We start from the raw sequence: 21,500 nt of genomic DNA on the forward strand, positions 1-21,500 counted from the left end.
TATATATCGCACTTATTCATAAACGTAGGACAGAATTAAACCTCAATTTGTCATCACCCAAATATCGGTATTGTCTATTTAGCTTAGACAAAAAAAGGGAACGAAGGCCGAGCGAAAAGTGCTTCGAACGAGAAACTGACGCGCGGTTTTTAGGGTATCCGCCATTTTTTTTTTTTCAAAACGCCCGCCTCCTTCCTGCTATTCCGCGAAGTTGTCACTGGAGAGAGGAGGCAACAAAAAAAAAGAGGGCCACATTATAAAAAGGTTCCCTCCTCTCCCTTCCCAGTGCGCTATTACCTCTCGCTAGTGAGAGAACGCAATACCGGTTGTTTGATGACGGTTTCCGTTCCATATCTCGGAGCTTCCATTATCGACCACCTCGCACGCGATTCGCCGGCGTGGTTGGTTCCTTTTGAGCTAGGAAAATGCGGCACTGAAAAAAAAAACGATAAAGAGAACGCGAGAGAGCCACCAACGGCGCTATGCTGAGGATGTTAGATGACAAGACGGACACCAGAGGGGGGGGGGGGGGGGGGGTGGAAAAGATAGAAAACAAAAAAAACGGATTCATTTAATCATATCATCTTTCTCACTTTTTCCATCACACACACACACAGCGCACACGGTCGCCGAATCCTTGTCTCTCGCGACTAATCCTTTTTTTAAGGCTTCCTGCGGAATATCTTCCATAAAAGGGGCACAAATACATGCGCACACAATTTGCCCACCTTTGACGTTACGTTGGTAGCCCTCCTGTTGTAACGCTGTATGTGGTGTGTGGCCTTCCAACCCGCGTACATATGTAACACATTCCTCCTGCTTTCGGAGCCATTTTTTTCCACCCCTAACCAACTTTATGTGGCCAACCCGCGTACGTACGTGCCATGTGTTCAAGGACACCACATTGTACTGCTGCTGAATGATATATATTTTATTCCTACGACCCGTAATGCGGGAACTATTGTAGATAATGAAAAGTACGTTAAAATACATCTCTCTGCAACATGTATTCATTTGGATTCGATTGGACATGCCATCAGGATAACTTATTTTGAATGAAAAAAATGAAACAAAACTACCCCTCAATTTGAATGTAAGCTGTCCAGCTCACACACACGCTGAACAATGATTTAAAATGGTGTAGCAAACCGTACGACATAATAACCGCGGCATCATTTACGCCTCTCTTCCCTCCCCCCCCCCCCCTTTCCCCTTCCACCCCAGAAGAGCATCATGATTGGCCGGACAGCTTACCGAAATTAACTTAAACTGCGATATTTAACGGTGGCAAACCCTTTTTCCTCAACCTAGTCCCAGCGTGTTTAAGTTCTCCATTTAACCACTCGACGTAAGTACAGCGGAGTCAGGTGAACAGGGCTTGCCAATAGAGAAACCATCGAAGGAGGGGGGTTTTGTAACACAACCCCAAACAAGATATGTCTGTTTCTTAAAGAAGCTCATTTTAACATGCTTTCGGCCGTAATACAGATGGGAGAGAGAGAGCATATTTAGAGAAGAACTACTCACAAGAGAAGATGTGTATAATCCGATAAATCGAACCAGGAAGTCTCGTAAAGGAGGTACGCAAAAGAAAAGAGAAAAACAAGAAACTACCCTTTCGAACGTGGCATGGATGGACCAAGCGATCGAGCGCGAATGAGCAAAAGAAAAGGCAAACGCAACAGCAAGACAAGATGTTCGAGGCAGGAAAAGCATAAAACAACACAAAACAAAGGAAGCAGATAGTCGAACGAGGGAGAATGGTACATGAACCACGAGCCACGTCCCAAGTGGTGCCCAAGAAGAAGGCAGCCCTTGCTTAAACACGTCACTGAAGCCGCTGGAGACTTCAACGATTAGCAAAAGAGGGGGTTTTTTTACACACACGCGAGAAGCGAGAACAACTAACAAAACATAAAAGCCATCAGCCTTATATAAAGAGATAAGAATATGAGAAGATAAAAAGGTAACCACAACCGGAGACTCGAAACTGTCAAGCCAAGGGGAAAGCAAGAAAATGTCCCAGGAATCAAACGTCAGAATTTGAGTTTTTGAAGTTAGCTGCCTTTTTTATAATCAGAAAGAAAGTACACGGCTCTTTGTCACAGAGCCGTTGGGTGGTGATCGAAAGGTGCACACATCAGTTTGGTGCGGGAAAATAAATGGTAAGTGATATGGAAATTAGCAAGAAGTCGAAGAGGCAGCAGCAAATGTACGTCACTTAAAACGCGAGTAACGAGGGTCCACAAACACACACCACCGCCCTAATGTCACACTCTACACAGCCATTACAAAATGCCTAGCCGACGACCTGACCGCCATGTTTGATAATTACACAGGCTCGCAGCATTTGGGCCGCATTAGGGGAAGCACATCGAAAGAGGAGCAGAATGAGGGGCGGCAGAGATGTCGGGATTCATTTCCACATTTCCCGCAGTCAGCCAGCCACCCTCCTTTCCCTCCACCACTAGGAAGTCCCAATAATTCTCGATGGTGCGCGTTTTCGAGATCATTCATTCGATTCGATTCATTTCGAGATTCATCCAATTAACAGGTTTACCAAAGCCGATTCGAATCCGGACAGTGTACGAGCACTCTCTCTCTCTCTCTCTCTCTGTTGGGCACATCTCTCGCTACACTCTTCTCTCATGCTCAACACCAACCAACAGTCCGTGCCTGACGCCAGAAAACACCATTGTGTGTCTATGCTGCGGTGTGGCTAATGCTGGAATCGTTTTCGAATAAACCAACCAAGGGATGGAACGCGGGTTGGAGGATGGTCAGCTTCCTCCGTACCTCCAGTCCCACGCCCCACTTCGACCTCATTTACCATGGATTGTGAATAAATGTCTCCGCAAGTGGGATAAAGAAACAGAGCTGATAGACAATGGTTTGTCAACTGGTTCAACAACACGTACATATTTACATAGCTTGCGTTTTGTCCAGGTGTTGAATCGGCGATTGAACGAGCGTTTAAAAGTGTTTCGAAATGAAATTGCCTGCGGATGTGTTCGCAAAACTTAAAGCAAGAAAAATAGAAAACAAACTTTACATTCCTCTTCCACCATGATTGGCTTTTTATCGTATTTTACTTGAATCAAGAGTCCCATTTCTTCAAAATAAATTTCAATAAACTAATAAATGTCATAAACATACACGACTGTGTTACACAAAAAGGACATAAGCTAGGTTGCACTCATCTCTGGCCATATATGTTAACAGACTTTCTGCCAGCAACTAACACATTCTCGAGCCTGCTTGAGTGTTTCGATTTGAATGAATAAATGAGCATGTTGCATACATATGCTGGACATGTTGGATTACATATTTTGCAAGCCACACTTCGCGCTCTGTACTCCATTTTGAATATAAAAAAAGGAAATAACTCCCTCTTAATGATGGTATCGCGCAACATCGCGTTCCCCTAGAATTGCTCGAAATGGGAAGAGGAGAGATGAACTCCGCGCGTCGTCCGCAATCAACGTTAACGAGAAGAGTTCGGTTCGAACATCAAATCATCGATGAATATCCTGGCGCGCGAGAAGGAGAAAGAGAGAGCGAGAAAGTGAGCGAACACGCGCTGTGTTGCCAGAGCATTAGACGGCGTTAGCATAAACCGCTGAACATCGGCGCGCTCTTTCTTTTTCCTCCCATTTCGGCTTCTGTGTGATACATTTCCATTGCAATTGTCTTTATCATCCCTTTCTGTTCAAATGCTCGCGAGCTTCTTTTGCGGGGGTTGAATCGAAGGGAACCAAAAAAAAACCAACACCACTTACTTTCTCCTCCTCGCGTACCATAAAAAGTGCCGATTTTAGGCGACTCAACAGACTATTGAAGGCGTGGGAGTGCAAAGGCTGGTGGTGGCGGCAAAGGGAAGACTAATCCATCTCCTGCCGCGAATGCCACAGAAGAGCTGGGATGACGAGACCAAAAGAAGGTCGGTCCTGGTGAGAGGACCCGGCGTCGTCGACACCAAAACCGGCCGGCAAAGTAAAAGACCCGCGAGAGCATTTAGAGAGCAAGAGCGAGAGAGAGAGAGCAAACCCACTAAGCATAACACCGATGACAGTCCCATGTTGGGTTTGATCCACAGAGAAGAAGGACGGTGAGCAGGTGGGAGGAGGGGCAAGAAACCGACGCCGAAACGAGCGCGCGCGAGCAGCCAAGCCCCACCATCCCCCACCCTCTCACAAACCCCCCTAGATGAGAAGAAGGGGTGAATAAACTTTTATGCGCACGTTGAAACGAGAGAGAGAGAGCGAGAGAGCAAAAGAGTGAAGAGCGAGAGTGCACACATGCCGAGGAAGAACGCGCGCGCATTTCACAGCATGAAACTAACCAAAACACTACGGCGTTTGTCTTAGCAGGATGAAAAGGGGGTGAGTGGGGGACGACGGACAACGGGGGGTGGATGGGTGAGGGGGCAATGGCGAAAGACGAACCAAGGTAAGTAGAATATACAGTTTAAATTTTCCCCCACCCTCGTAGGAACGCTAAGGGGAGGGGCGGGGGTGGCTTCTACGAGAAAAAGCGCAAGAAAAGGCTGTTTTTAGATAAAGCCATGCTTTCTTTCTCCCCTCCTCCCCATCCCACAACACCACCCCTTCACTACATACACATACACGCACACAGCCCCCGCGCGAAAAGCCTTTTATCCATCTTGCAATTTCACAATCGACCATTTCCTTCGCGTTCTAACCCTTCTCCGTCACTATATATGTCTGCCTCTCTCTCTCTCTCTCTCTCTCTCTCTCTCTCTCTCTCTCTCGCACTTTAGCCAATGGCTCCCGGATAACTTCCAACGCGCGCTTTTTTTTTTGGTATTTCTTCTGCCCCATGACCCGACCCGGGGATGCTCTGTGGCTGATGACGCGCCTCTCTTCCTAACCTCACTTTTTTGTTAGGATTCCCAAACGGAAGCTTTCTTGCCTCTGGTGTGTGCGGGGATTCATTTTGCTGCAAAAAGACAATGCAGCATGTACACCTTTTTTCCGGGCTTAGCAACATATGCTCAATGTGCCAATATTGTGCAATTAGGAGTGCTGTTCAACGCTAAACTATCATATTACCCACCCGCAGACAATAAACATTCCCTTTTTGAACCAAAGGAAAGTAAATAGTAAACTAAAGATAGCAAAGATATTTTGTCAGGTTATCAAATTCTATAATTTTTTCAGGAAAATAAACATTTTGGAAGTTATTACATTAAACAATGGGACTTCTCAGCTTACTATCGATCCGAAACCGGCAAGGGTGAGAGGTGGGAAGATACAAAAACCAAAGTCCCCTCCCCCTCCTCCCGCCCATCCCCTTCGCGCCTAGGTCAGACTCTCCCTGCACCGAGGAAGAAAGCCTTAAATCTTTACCAAGCGGCAATCTACTAGATTAAACGGGAAAGTTTCTCTATCTTGTTTGCGCCCTCCGAGTGAGAGAGTGAGAGAGAAAGACCAAGGGCGATTGGCGATGGTGATTGCAGCCATCATCTACTTACAGCTAAAGTAAGCAAGCGTAATAGACGGAGATTTAGCGAAACAAAGGCGAAAGGGGACCGCTGCGTGAGGGAGAGGGGGACACGATTTTAGGGGATTGCGGCGAATAGAATAGAGGGGGGAGGGGGACGAGAAGCAGGATTAAAGGCGGATGCGACGCAACTCATTTCACGGTTTCTTGCAAGTAAGCAGAAAACTTAATACCCGTGCATCACCGTTCGGCTTAAATTATAAGTTCCGACACATGGAGGATAGTTTTGGACACTTTTGGAATGGCGCTTCTTGTGGATATATAGATAGGGGAGGTTCCATTGAACGTTTTCTATACTTGAACTTGGTTAAAACAAATTGTGAGTGAGATTTTGACGAGGATTGTTTTTTTTTATTTGTTAGAAAGCCCTATCGGTACCATCATGTACGGATTTTGATATGAAGAAAAAGGGTCCAATCCCTATTACAATTATATAGCATAAAAAAAACAGTGCAATAAACAATACACACATTAAACCATCTGTAAGTGCACATTCCCCTAATAATATAAATAGCTTCCAGAATAATGCATAAAAATCAAGAACTTCCTCCGTGAATATGGGCGTTGTCGAGTGCCTGTGGCGACAATTACAATCCACCCCCACTGTTTGATCTCGAATTTCAAGATGTCCCTTTCTCTGTCATAAAGAATCGGGTGAAGCAAAACCTCTACCCAACCGCTCTCACTAAAGACGAACCAAGAGCAAAAAGGCCAAACGCCAGCAACGACAGCGTGTGTAAAAAAACCCCCTTCAACATCTTAAGGATCCTTTCCCCGCCAGCACAATCCTGATTGAAATCCCTTTCACTTCGCAGTTATGTTTCCTCTCTCTCTCTTTCGTTCGTGTTCGCTCTATCTCCGGTTTACCAATAACAGACAAACAATCCAACGGTCACGCGAGCGGTGAACTCGTAGCAAAACCCCTGGATGAAAAAAAAGAAAAATCACCCGGAAAATGCGGCCTCTTCTCTGCTCTCAGGGAGAGCGCGCGCGAACGCGGAAAAAATAGTGACAATATTCATCCTAGCGGGCCAAGCGTAGTGTTATTATGGAAAAGGGAACAATCTAGTATTAAACTCACCCACACACACGCTCGCACGGGGGTGATAAAGGAGCGAAGAAGAAAAAAATTAAACACACAAACCCCAATGGAAATGCCGTTCTCTCGCGCACCTGCCTCTGTCCAAGGCGGTGTTGAGAAATGAGGGAAAACGAACGGCATGCGATCATCACACAGACACATACACGTACAAAAAAAAGCCGCCCCATGTCCTCTTCCTCCAACTCCCTCCACTGGTGCGGTCGAACATCATTAAACAAACAATCGATGAGAGATCCTGGCGCGTTGCTATTTGTTTGTCCTTTCTCTCCCATCGTTCATCGAATTGCCACCCGGTTTTTCCCAGACAGCTATTTGTCGCGAGAGCCGAAAAAAGAAAATTCGATTTTTCGTCCAGGCTCGTGTCCTTCCCACGGTGGGAAGTCAACATGTGACCTGTATTGTTTTTGTTGTTTTATTGCCCCTTACTGTTGTGTGTACTTCTCACTACCTACCTTTGGTTACCCCGTCGAGAATACCTTTATTCTACAGCGAATAACCAAGAAAATGCTAGCAAAAATGGCGACACCTAGAGCAAATAAACCCGCTTCACATTGCGCGGACCTCTCCCGTGTGTGACGTAATTATCATTGCAAATGATCGCTACTTTCGGGTGAGAGTGAGGAAAAAAATCATCCCAACAAAAAACACGCAATACCTTTCCACCGGGAGAAAGGACAAAAAGGATATCATCTCCAATGCGCGCTGGCAATGGAGAAGGTTTTATCATGATGGCCGAAAGAGAGGAATCCGGAAGGAAAACGGGAAATATGTCAACCCCGGGAGAGGGCGGGGGCATAAAGAGGACACGCGCCATATCATCATCGTACAGGAACGCCTGGCGTGTGGGAGAGGATGAGGGTGGCCACAGCCTGTCCCCGGTGATGACCCACGCCATCCGGACACGGCCAAGAGAAGCAGAAGCACTCCAGTTTTGTGGCCACGACGACGACGACGGTGTTAGGGCTGCGTTGCGCATGCTTAAAAATTAACAAAACAATAATTCATGCTTGCCGTCTCGTTCGCACGAACCTTCAACAACGAACAGCATCGAGAGTGCAAGCCAGCGCACACACTCGTCGGAAAAACGTTTGCTTTTTCATGGTTTTTTTTTTGCTAAGTGCGGGCTCGTGGGGGATTGACCATTTCCCCATTGCGCCCTTGCAATCCTTGGTACACGAGAGGGTATAGCATAGGCACTCGTGCAGACACGTACACACACAAACACCCTCATTCAGGACGAAAGGATGACGCGCGCTGGCGGACATCTTTGGGTCGAAAGGCCATCAAATTCAGAAGTACATCCCCCGCGCAAGCAGAAGACAACCGAAAGGACGACATATTTTTTCTGCCTTCGGAAATCATACGCACGCACGAGATTGACTGTACTGAGTGTGCGTTTTTTTTTTGAGCTCATTTTCTTGGTTTTAACGCAAAAAAAAGAAGATCTAATCGTATTTTGTAATGAAATCCGCTACTGCAATAACGCAGGGACAAAAATGTCGACCGTTGGTGAAAAGTAACGTTCCCACACATACATGCAAAGCCACACTTGAAAGCGTGTATCCTTTTTCCTGCGCTTTCTCTACCCGATTCATTATCCCCCACATCCAACAACGCCCTCCTCCATCTACCGCCGCTTGATTTTCATCCGCTCATGCACGGTTGGCAGAAGAAAAGCGCGTTTAGTTTTCTATGGAATTGTCTTAGCGGGGAGAGACAAGAACATTTCGCCATACGTGTATATACGTGCGTCAATGCGTCAAACCAGATATACGAGATGTACGCCAAAGAGCAGATACATAGTAAGCTAAACACACACGTACACACCACCCCCCGAAGGGGGAGGAGTGAGGCCCTTACTCTGTGGTAATGATTGTGAATACGAACTTTCCATTAACTGGGCGGTGGCAACACGCCATGGCCATTTGGCTCGACTCGTCTCGGTTTCTCGAAGCTTCGAAAATCGATCCACACGAACAGGATATGGGGTTTGTCTCTCGCTCGTTCTCTTTACGATGGGCCTCTGGGTTTGAAGGCGGCGAATTTTCTTTTTTCTGTGAGCAAATTGACCATCAGTTTTCCCTGCGGCCAATGCCACAATTTTCCATTTGCAATGGGCACATGTGTTGTGCTTGATTAGGACATCGCTTCATTCGCAACGTTCTAAATGATTTTGGGTAACATAAATTCAATATGTACAATGGAACGTTATGTTCTTGAGCCACAAATTTGGCGTGTCTCTTAGTTCAGTTTAAGTTGGATTCGGCATGATCTCTACTCCCGGTGTGTGTAAAATGAACTTCCCTCAAGCTACGTGAGACCGTGGTTATGCATCCTAGCATAAAAAAGCTTCTGGAGCTCCTTTAGCTGGACACAAATGCCTCAAACGTTGCTCTAAGAAGAGTTTTACGCGGGAGGAGATTAAGATTCGCCTTTGTTTCATCATACTTTGGCATTTCGACATGCATCGAACACATTTTTGAATGTGCTAACTATTTATATGAATACAATATTGAATATATTTATGATGTGAACATTATACCGAGTACTGTGATGAGTGTAAGGACATCGCGCATGAAGAATGAAATTACCTGCAAAGAAAAGATGAATAATTGATTAGTTATTATATCGTTAACCTTTGTAAATGAATACAGTACGTTAAGAGAACGATTGGGTAGAAATTATAGAATAAGAATGCCCATAGTTAGTGTGCAACAGAATAGATGAACTTATACTTCTTAAACAAAATTTAGAAGGCCTTCCGGATCCGAATATTCTTGAGGTTTATCATGATATGAAGGCTCTTGCCTCGTTTTGATCAAATCTCAACAGCCCTACAATGCTAAGGCACAAAAGAAACAAAAGCATAAACCAATATGAATGGAATTTGCAACGTTGAAACGCAACGCACCACGGAAAGAAACACGAACCACCCATCGAACGATTCCGAGGTGGAGAGTGCAACTTTTATGCTTTCCAACAATCGCATATCCAATCGCAATCACCTACACCAGTGCAAAACGGAAACGGATCGCCGGAGTGTTGCAAATATACATGCGCTGATGGGTATCGGAAACGGTTTCCAACCTTTTTTCAGCAATGAACAAAAAAACAAGCATGGAGAAAAAGCCAAGAACCGAAATCGAAGCGTGCAAAAATGGCGGCCCGCATAAGCAGCATAGAGCAGACAGGTAGAGTGGCAGCATAAAACGGACACAAATACTCATGCATCAACCAATCATCGGGACCCGAACCGAGGGGGGTTGTGTAAATGCAAATACGGTTCCCTCTTATCTGCGGGATCCATCAGCATGATTTGCCAGCGGTTTCATGTAGCACCATAATTATGTCTTCCCCTCAGTTGAAGCAAATCAATACGAGCCGTCGTCCACTGCTCGTATTCGAAAAGCGAAGAAGGCAAGGACATGGGCAAACGGGAGACGACACTCTTAAACCAGACGTCACCTTCGACGTGGATGCGCGTGCAAGAGAAAGGAACGCATAGCGAAAGCAGAAGGGCCGAGAGAGCGAGTCAGCAAAGAACGGGCGCTCCTTCTCGAAAAATGCCATCGCAAGTAGAAGCTGGCCCCATTTTACACACAATTGCGATGACGATGACGACGACGACGACGACGACGACTCGCCTGTCAAACTTGCGCATGTTCCGGACAGTCACCGTCCGTGCACAGGGAAAAGCAAAAAGCATGGCGCACATACAAACACCACACGAATACGGCACGCGATGTGTGTATGTGTGCACATCCGGGAAACCGTCTGGAAATGCTATCGGCAACGGATCTGTGTTTACTTCTCATCATCATCTAATCTATCTATCACACAACCTTTACCAAGCGCCATTGCTGACGCCGAGAAAACAAAAAACAACGTGCTGTCATTTTGATGTTCCAAGCTCAACTCAATCTCGATCCACGACCAAAAACTGATGGTTTAGCTCTAGATTCGCGACTGTCATCGCACTGATGCATCGAATGCAGTGTGTTTGGTTAAAAAAAAAGCTACATCGAGATATGGCCTCATTCCTAGCACAAACATCGCGTTGTTGCTTCGCTCCCACAGCTCTCCAGTGACGTCACATGAACGATGACGCATTTTCCTCCCAGAATTGCTTACTCTCATTATCTCTCTCTCTCTCTCTCTCTCTCTCTCTCTCTCTCTTTCATTGCTCTGTTTCCCAGCCGGGCCTCCAGCTGCTGGCATCTGCCATGCGTGGCCTCAACCAGCCCCAATGGCGATCACGTTTTCCGCCGGTATTATGCGATGATACCCCCCTACCATCCTCTCTTCTTCCTTCCTTGCTTCCACGTCACCCTCCCACAACACAAATCGCCGTTTTTTCCCGGGGGCCGTCGTTTGTATGTGCCAACTCTCCACCTTCCTCTTGGCGCGGTTCCTTCCTTTCCTTTTTAGCTTCCACGTGGGGTCGTCGCTGTGTGTTTTTTTCATTGGCACTTGGCACACCCCGCCGGTTTACGCCACGCCGCCAGCGAGCGTCACGCACATACAGACCCCTACCAACACACACCGCCGTCGCCATCGTTCATTCAACGTCCTTGCCGTGCTCATCTGTGCTTCCCCGGCCACGGAACCATTGACGGCGCCCGCTGATGATCGGCGGGACCAGGAGTTGGGTTTGTTTTTGTTTTGCTTCCACTCCTATCAGCTACCAGCAGCTGACGCGCCATCGTCATCGTCTCTTGCCAGCGCCCCAACTAACGAGGACCAAACCAACCAGCCAGCCAACCAGTCGCATATTTTCGCATTCTTCTTACCCTCTTTTTCATGTTACCTTTCGACTACAGCTTTAAGAGTTAGAGCAGTAAGGCTACGCTTTCATTCTTCAACGAACACAACCGACGGAAAAACAACCTCGCGCATGTTTAGTTATTGAAAAAAAAATGCCCTTCAATGGCGTCAGCGAACTTACTTTTTCCATCGCGCATTCTTTATCAGCTGTTCAGGGGGCAGTATATCATGCCCAGGCCGACACTGAAACACACATTTGGTGAGCCCCCTATGGTTGCTTTCAGTAACCTTGCATAAACGCATGTGCATGCGCTACCTTCGATCGTTACATTTTCATCATCGTCATTTTGACGTTTGACAGCCGCGTCGACCCACAAGCAAGGCGGATATAGAGCGCAAGAACGATCGCAACGTTGTCTTCGGTCATCCGCGCGTCGTTCTCACGCGTAAGCGTGTTTATAGTATCGCGTACCGATGCTCGAAAGTTGAGCACTGGTTACCGTCTGCGTCGTGTGTCCGTTTCTTTTTGTTTTAACATTTAATTTACTAGCCGTGGCAGGTTCAAGTCGTTGCCATCCACTCGCTTGCGTGATGTTCTTTGCCACGCTAAGGCAAGAAGAAAAACGTGACAGCAACATCAATCCATTAAAGAGAACAGAAAAGAGCAAGAGAGAGAGCCCCAGAGCTAGTACACATGTGCTTTTAGGTGGCGCTCCATCGCTCGGTTTTTTGCGACGCGTGCCTACTCTTAACTGGCAGCACTAAACACATCATCCGCACAATTCTCTCTCTCTCTCTCTCTTTGACACTCGCCTGCACAACACTTCCTACTGCATGGGAGTGGATCATCATCATCACTACGAAACCAACACGAATAAACACGGAATGGATAGTGACGACGGCGCTCCAGGCTTGTGAAGAAAAACACGCAGTCTGATAGGGACACACGCAAGGCTGTTCCTACCCTTCCTGGCATGGTTTTTCTTTTCATGAGCCGCAACAACTTTTAACAGGACTAGACAGACCACCATCAACACACAAATTGGTGTTTCCATCCCCGGTTGAGAAAAATAGAAGGAACGTATAAGAAACAAAACAACACCACTATACAACATTTCCGATCGATTCTTGCCATTGCGTTCCAGCAGTTTTCTTGCTGGTATAAATGGAGCTATGCATGAGAAACTGAAGCAGGATTCCCAGCATCAGCTGCTAGTCCTGACAACACTCCACACATATAAAACAAAGCACACATATAGGCAGATCGGTAGCAGAAGTAGTCCCGAAGTTTTCCTGAGCTGTCACACGCATTTCCTATTCACCTTACGCCCCAAATTGTAATACTATCACATTCTATCATCTTCCTCTTGCTATCTCATTCTTTCGTTCTCCTTATAATGCTTGGTTCTCTATGGTTGTCTAATAAACATAAGCCTTGCATTAACATAAATCTAGAAACTCTAACAAGTTTCTGTTATATTTTTAGAAGATAAGTGAAGTATTAAACATCCTGTCAAAGACTGCTATAGGCTAACCATTTTTACGCCGTTTTTTTTACGTCAAATGAAAAAAGGAAATCTTTACCATGTTTGCTCCATCGTTCAATAAAACACGATTTTCCTCGTTCACAGACACGGAGCACCCACAACGCGCAATGGGGGACTCTGCCTCTCCAAAGGCCCTCTTTCTCCTCCATGGGAGGTCCTTTTCCTGCCACACATAAAACTTCCTTCTCTTTTTTTCTTTTCTCTCGTTCTCCCTCTTACTCCCTGCTAGACATACCCATACATTCGACAAACACACGCATCACGCTTGCCGTCGACGAACACCGCGACCAGACGAACGAGAAGTGAGGTCAAGGTCGTTGCAGGTCGATCCCCTTTACCGCATCTACGGCGTGGGGTTCGGGAGGGGTTGATGTGCGACGAAACCCTTCGTCGACTGAAGCGTACTTGTGCGTGTGCTTGCATACATACGAAGCAGCCCGTATCCCTTCGCCGATCGATGAGAAAATGTAATGTTTTCTTATGTTTTTCAGTATTAGCACAAAACACTTTAAAACAATTTAAATCTACATTATATCCCTTATGAGAATGCAAAGATGAGAAAAGGACTGGGATTTTGCGCATCAACATTTGCATGCAGCAATCGATAGATCTAGATTGCATCAAGTGCAATTTCCGTTCTCCACTAAAGCGAAGCTCATCGATGGTGAAAATTCAGAGAGCAAACGTTTTTGGAGCAAATAACCTCCCAGAGAATCGCCGAATCGGGGAAAGCCGCCATACGGACTGGGCAGAGATAAAGGTACACATACATTTTGTCAATTTGATGGAATTGCAGCTAGCGAGAAAAAAATGGCAGAAGAGAGCAGGCGCAATGGCGTCCATTTCCACACCCCCGAAACATGCAACCCACCCCGCGCAAGGATCGGACAGGTGATGGGTGAATGTGTTGGTTCAGAGTGAATAGATGATGGAGGGAAAAAAAGAACCAGCACACACAGACACACACGCCGTTAGCTGAACGCTGTAGCATTTTGTTAGAAAAAAATATTAATTAAAATGGAGGAAATGAAAGTTTAACCGAATGGGCCGCCCTCCCAGACTGTTACTCGCTCTTGGCGCTTCTATTGCGCTAAATGCATTCACACCAACGTACAACGTGCAGTAGGAGGAACGTGGACATCTCTCTTTCGGGTTGCTTTTTATTCAATTTTTGCTACGCTTAGGATGGCAAAAAAGAAACAATGTTTCGCTCAAACTTGCCACCATCGCCTCGTGGAGGGAAGGGGGAGATTAGACGCGTAATGAAAAACAAACACCGAGCAAATGCTAAAACACACAACTCAACACGACGACGATGGGGACGAACTCCAAGTTCTCCTCTCTCTCTCAGCAGTCGAAAAAACGATTCCGCCTGGTCGCAATTAGAGATCAGCTCCCCGAATAAGGCGAATAATGGCCGCTAAGAAAAGAAAATTGAGCACACCATCGGGCCACCCCGTGTATAACAATTCCTTTGGCTGGATTTACTGCCCTTGCTCTGGAGGTGGAGGGGTCAGGTCAGCGCGCTTGCCCCATTCAAAGCTGGTGCAGGAGAAAGGAAATGTTCGAAAACCGCACCAACGGGAAGAAGAATGCTAGGGGATGAAGATGAAGTGGGGCGTGTGCTGCTATTAATATACACAATTCCACCAATACCCACAAGATAATATGCTCGCGGAATGATTTCCGTCGTCGTTGCGCCATCGACGGGTGGCAAATGGCGCAGGGGCATAACTTCGTTGAAGTACCCCATCCTCCCACATTGGACGCCATTTTCCTATGAGTGTGCCCTACCCCCTCACGTGTTTAGCCCCCTTTTCCGGGGACCGTATTTTGCAGGATCCGAATTTTACCAATCAATTGCGGTTCGATAAAACGGATGAAAATGTGAAACAATTGTTTCATATACACAGATGTTCGGTACAAATTCTTTTCACCTTTAGCGCAACTTCCAAAAGGATATAAGGGAGGTGATGATACGACGGAATTTGTCACAGAAAGGTGCCACACCACGCACTAGTGTTATCTTCGTCGCCGCACATTTCTTCGAGTCATCACGACGACGACAATGATGATGATGATGATGATTGAGGTTATAAAAGAGCCCTTTTCTCCCGGTGTTTGGGAAGAGGGTGACACCGGGCAATGGTGGTAGGTCACCCCATCATCTTCTGCTTCTTCTTTTTCCATCGCGCACACACACACCGAGTGTGTGTATCGCGCGGATTGCTTGGCGCGACACACTCGAGAAGAGCAAGGCGCGGCGTGTAAATCATTTATCTCGCAAAAATACTCACAAACACAGTGATATCCCTCGCGACCGAGAGCATTCCTGCCGCGGGCGAATAAGCGTGCAGCAAAAACCACCACCGCTGCGAATTAAAAAAAAAAGACCAGAGAAAGACACGACAAATGGGGGGAGGTTTCGTAATCACATTTTAAGCCCATCGGGATGTTAAAGCGTACCACCCCCAGTCACTTCCGTCGCTTCCTCGTGAAGGGATGAACCAGGGGGACACCATGCCATCAGACCCCCCCCCCCTCGTCCGCCCATAGGAAAAGGGGGACACAATATGTATTTATACGTATGTATATATGCGACACGATCGATTCCGATTGGATGTGTGATGAAGCCGCGTCTAGTGTTGCAATCCATTTGCAAGTGACGATGGCTCCAAATGGTCATCCCCAATCGTCCTTTTTTTCGTTGCGGGTATTTGATCAATTTGCTACCCTTTCGATTCAAATTCTGTTTGTGTCTAAGTGCATCGACATCATATTCACAAGGTAGTTATAATTCTCACGGAACTGTTTCTAAACTAGACATCGAAATGCACCAAGAAACGAGAAAAATATTCCACAATCAAAAACTAGGCAATCCACGGGGAGACAGGATTTGTGGCTTTGTACCGAGGAATCGAGGTCAAGAGGGAGTGATAGCAGGATAAGCACAGAGGGTTGTCCGTTTATACACGACATCCACGACATAACGATCAGAAACGCATCATCATATCGGTAACGAGAGACGGTGATGTTTTGTTGGCAGACAGTGTGTTGTGTATTTTGGGAGCCGAGGAGAGAGTCGTCATCTGTCATGGGGGAGGGTGGTCCACGCGGCAAAACAAAACAAAATGGCCGCCTCAACGTGGGGAGGCAGAAGATACACCCCTCTCCCATCGGCCAATTGCCACACACTTGCCCGGTGCTACTCAAACGACTCAATCCAATCACCCGAACAGCGATCCATAATTTCTCGCTCCTAGCAAATGCCGCCGCTACCGTCCCGCGACCCGGTGTGTGTGTGTGTGTGTGTGGGGGGGGTGAGGGTAGTAGTTGACCAGCCGGCCAATTTCTTTAGAGCTTTTCTCTCAATGTTCGCACCAGAGGGTTTCTTTTATCGGGCTTCGTCTCTCTTGCAAAAAAAAACTAACAACAAAAAGGAATAAGAAAATAGGTAAAGAAATGTACAGCATACGCTGCGAGCGGTAGGCAAATAGTATGTATATATGTTGCAAAGGAGCTCGCGTGAATGGAGAAGCAGGACGGAGCGCAAGCTACCACACGAGGGGTGGTTTTGTAACCCGTTAAAACCACCCTTCTTCTCTGGGCTTATCTGGTGCTCGCCATTTGCACCAATACCACCGTTTGTGGTGTGACAATGAGCATGATCCGAAAAGGGGCTTTCAAAAATACGACATCTAACGTCGCATATTGAAAGTCGTTCGACAGTCACAAATTGATGAGTTGATGGTCTGTTTGAAAACTCCACCCTGCGCACAATAGCTAACCACAAATAACCAGTAAGCATATTCGTAACTATCGTTCTCGTCCTCTGTATGATGAGTATTTTAGTTCTATTTATAGCCACACACGCTGGCAGAGACAATAAAACTTACACTAGGTAACTTTTATACTGAATCCCTCGCATAAGGCATTGGGAAAAGTGAAACCCGAAAAATATCTGTACATCAATCGTACTCGATATATCAAAAGTAGATTGTAATAGCTGAAAATGACTTTTTTCAATTGAAGAGTAATATTTATATTGCAATTGTGCACCGTTGGTAGTGCATTAATGAAGTCTTACCTATTGTGTTCAGCAAAGCTCTCGATATCTAGCGTAAGTAATAGTGAAAGTTTCAATACGATGTTTTGAACGAAACCGTTGATTGAGTGGCTACAATCGAATATCACAGATCTGCTTTCTGTTTTCCAGCTGCGAACGATGCGTTTTCGTACTATTTATTCATTTCATTGTTGATTCCCATAGCACATGTTTGTATCATTCAACCCAGCACATTTTAACACCCCAAAAGCACACACTACACAGCCTCTGCACAACGATTCGTTTGAGAGGAAAATGCACGAGCAATCACACGAAATAGCGACACATTTCTCATAAATCGATTACAAACAGTGAACATTGCAACACTAGGAAGACGAATTTTCTAACTAAACCAACCCTCCCGTGTGACTCACGATTCTAAATAGATCGAAACGCACATCGCAGCATGCATATAACGCCGGTAAAGCAAACTATCGTTTGCCATAACGAGACTACTGCACACAACATACAGCCCCCCCGGCAATGCTGCTTCGATTAAATTCTTTTCCTCATTTTCCTAAGCCTGCTATTGCTGCTGCTGCTGCTTTGCTATGCACGACACGACCATTGCTATGCTGTATGCTACAAGCAATCGATTTTTCGCCACCGACAAAGGCCAGTACCACCATTAAAAGCTGACGAAGACACATTTTTCGTCCCATCTCTCTCCCGCTCTTTTCCGTGTCATCTCTTTCCCGCTCTACTTCAGCCTACATCTCGCTGTTTCTCTTACACTTGCACTTGCTTATGAGCATTCATGGTACGGGTGGGTTTGTCTCCATGTCGAATGTCGAATGATTTCACCCAAAAATTGATTGCGTTTACAATGGGCAAAGACAGCTCGCTTTCTCGCTTCCGTCCATACGATAGGCGGCGCTTGGTTCCATCTTGAACAGGCCCGCGCGCACATCGAAAACCACATACGTCCAAACATCACCGAGAGCGAGCGAGACACCGTCGAGCGACAAACACGCACGCGGAGGGAGCGCTCAAAAGAGAAAACGCACTTGCACACGAAAATTCGATTATTTGCAGGTGCCAAATTAGATGCACGAGCTATTTCTCGGCCACACCAAAACCACGCAACACACACCCGTGAAACTGTGGCCCAGCAGCCATCGATGCGCCATTTGGGGAGGCTCTGACAGTACCGGACGGGAAATTATGATACGATACGAAAATCGCACACACCGCTAGTAAGCCACAAGTCACATCTCATCTGTCGTTTGCGAATGCTCCGAACGGGTAAGTGCAAAGGTACATCCCATCCGTCGTCCGCCACACACAATGAGCCACCGACACGAGCGTATAAACGGCGTGCGCCCCAGCAAAAAACCAATCGCGCACTACACGTTCGTTATCACCCGCCGCGAGTGTTGATCGCAATCGAGTGAATTACATTAATTGTATTGCCGTTGAAACCAGCGGAGTCATGTTTACGACCGATCAGAAATGCAGCAACTGTCACGAATATCACCAACCGCTGGACATTTGAGCATTTCGACGATCGGTGATGTATCTGTAATGACTTTCTGGTAGATAAGTCAATCACGCGAAGACGATTCCATCCCATCGGAATAAAAACGCAACCAATCGTATAAACGTCACACGGCGCGGTCAGAGGAACATACACACCCGGTACTATCAAATTGGGAAGCTGTCAGTTCCCGCAGCACTTATATCCACACGGGAAACGACGGGGTTTGGTCAGTGCGTTGTTTTTCGGGTTTCTTCATTCGAGAGCCAGCCACCGGAGAGAAAAACGAGAGAAAATGAATCCCAATTTCCAATGACGTGCAACCGTCATTGCTGTCGTCATCACTGCTCAGAGACAGGGGCAAAAGTACACACATAACAAAACACAGCGCGAATTCATTTCGGCGATTGACTCAGTTGAAGCGGCGACAATGAGAGAACGCGTTTCCATTCGCTGTCACTCTTTCTCTCTCTCGTGCGCGTGCCTTGGGCAGGCGGTTTTCATCGCATCGATAATAAGAAGTGTGGACGATGTCTTTCTCTCGCAAATCAAAGTTCACCAGGCGATTGGTTGCGCGCTGCTGGCCTGCTGGATGAGCAGATTTTATTGGTACTCCCCAGGCACTACCTGTCTCCCTTCCGCACAAACACGATATACACCGTTCGATGGATGGGTCGCGCGTTTGCTTGCTACTATAAGCATTATATATACGACGAACCAGCGAGAGCAAACGCGTACGTAAATGAACTAATTTAGCTGGCTCCGTGAGGACCAGTTTGCACCACTACCAGCGCGCGTTCGAAGCGCACTTTGCAAGTACCCAGTTGCTGGACGAGGAAAAAGGGCAGAAACAAAAAATGACCAACTGCGGCGCTTGTTGGGAGAATTTTCTGATGGCGAGGGAGATCCATAACTATGTAGCAACTTCACCGATGTAATCGACTTCGGTGTTGTTCGCTTCTGGCACATACTATTTCCTAGGTCATCACGAAATTTATGTTGAAAATATTCAAAAGAAAACCACACACATACACACTATGCACAACGCGGAAGGGAACGAAAGCATAGCATGCACGTCATACATTAATAAAAATGAAACTTTTAATTCGCCACTTGAAAAATTGCTTTGAAATGGCACATTTCAAAACCTTTTCCCCATCAAGCAAAACACACAGCACAACCGAGCGGCCGCACATAACCACACACAAGTACGCGACCACGTATTCTTCCTTTTATCGTAGGGTATTTTTCGCTTTCTTCACGACGGCGACCTTTGTGAAGTGCAAAGCGCCGGCAATTGGCAATGGCAGAATCACACGTACCGCTATTTCCTCGATAACATGGCACAAAAAGAACCGAAAAAATGTGGCACAAGACGGTCAGAGACCAACAGCACCGCACAAAACTTCAAAAACCGCACTATAATTGCAACAACGCAAACCCCTAGGTATTGCTGCTCGTGGGAGCTCTGCCTGCGCGTTCTACTGCGACGCCATTATCACCACCGAGAGCACACAGAAAGTACTTCACTACACTAACGCTACATTTTCGCCAAATTTACCCACTTGCAACGGTGGCACCGAGGGTGTGCAAAACGTTACTTGGCTTTACACAGTGCACCACTGGCAAAAGGATGATGATGGGACAGAAGTCATCACATACGGCTCTACGCGTGCCGTCGTTCGCGATTTTGGCTCGCATGCGTCTGCCGAACCCGTTTGCATAGGACTAAATCTTGCTGGCCTGCTAGCCGCACACTCAACCTACAAAAATGGCACCGTCCCGTTGGCACGCACACTCGCGACCCATGTAGGCTGGTGGTGGTTTGGACGCGCTCTTTAGCGCTTCCATTCAAAAACCCACCACACACGAACACACGCGCAGCTCATTTCACCTGAGCGATTTCGTTTAGTGCGGCGGGTTGAATTCGCAGCGCAATGCGGGAATTATGATAGCAACGTTAACATTTGTTCCCCGTACATTAGCTCAAAATGAATGCATTCAAACAAAAGCCATCTATTTCCACACACCATTTAGTCAACATTTGAGCACCAATTTCCATTGCTCCGTATTGTTTTTCCTCCTTCAAAGCCGGCACAACAAAACAGTGCCATAGAAAATACAATACACCAGAGACGCGAAAAGCATACTTCTCCTGCAAGCGTGTTGGTGAGATAGTGAGCAAAAGATTTTCATTCCCTCTTCACCCTTCTTCGTTTGTCAGTTGTGCTCTCTCGTTTTTCCCAATATCTCTCTCTCTTGCTTTCGCGCACACGCTTGGGCCCCCGCAGCAAATTCCTCGCCGGTGGTAGTGAAAGCATCGCACCGGCACCGTACGTAGCATAGGAAGAAACGGTGTAGGAGAACATAAAACCCTCGCGTACACTTCCGTGCAATCACGCCTGCTACCGGCACGAACACATGTCCACGATTTACATACCCGGGGACCATTCACCCGCCGCCGGTATATTATTGACCGGTGTGTGTCAAGCAGGGGGTGGGTAGGCATGCGACAAAGAGGGCCTGGCGAGAAGCAGCATAAGAAATCTATGTCCCTTCGTTCCGCTTCTTGTTCTTCGTCTGCTTTGCAGTCATTTTTCACGATGTCGCTGATTCTTTTGCCTTTCGAGCTTGGCCCCTTACCACCGTTGGGTAATGCCAACTGTAGGGAATAGGACGCATAGGACGACGAAACAGTATGGTGGAAAATAACAAAAAAATCGTCATCTGCCGATAGCCGAGAGCCACGCGAACCATCTTTTCCTTAACCACGGGGCACATACATATCCCACAAAATATGACCGCACTCTCTCTCTCGATTGCGACGATTCTTTTCTGCTCCGTCTCACTCTTTCGCTCTCAGCTGCCCAGGCGGGTCTCATTGGTCATTCCTTCCTTACCCACAGGCAAAACGACACGCCAGCCGTCAAAAACCAGCTTCTTTCGTTATTCTTTTCCTTGTTTCATGTTGTCTCACGCCAC

General features: G+C 46.8%; 1 protein-coding gene across 1 annotated transcript in view; it reads right to left on the minus strand.

Annotated features, from left to right (window-relative positions):
* The window catches only part of LOC128723837 (uncharacterized), a 54,506-nt gene extending 34,276 nt beyond the window's left edge, over positions 1 to 20,230 (minus strand). Inside the window, exon 1 of the mRNA XM_053817602.1 lies at positions 20,084 to 20,230. The gene's annotated coding sequence lies outside the window, so the exon portion shown is untranslated. The remainder of the gene's footprint in view (positions 1 to 20,083) is intronic.
* Positions 20,231 to 21,500: the final 1,270 nt, after the last annotated feature.

This window comes from Anopheles nili, chromosome 3, assembly GCF_943737925.1.
Source record: "Anopheles nili chromosome 3, idAnoNiliSN_F5_01, whole genome shotgun sequence".
In the NCBI taxonomy this organism is placed as follows: Eukaryota; Metazoa; Arthropoda; class Insecta; order Diptera; family Culicidae; genus Anopheles; species Anopheles nili.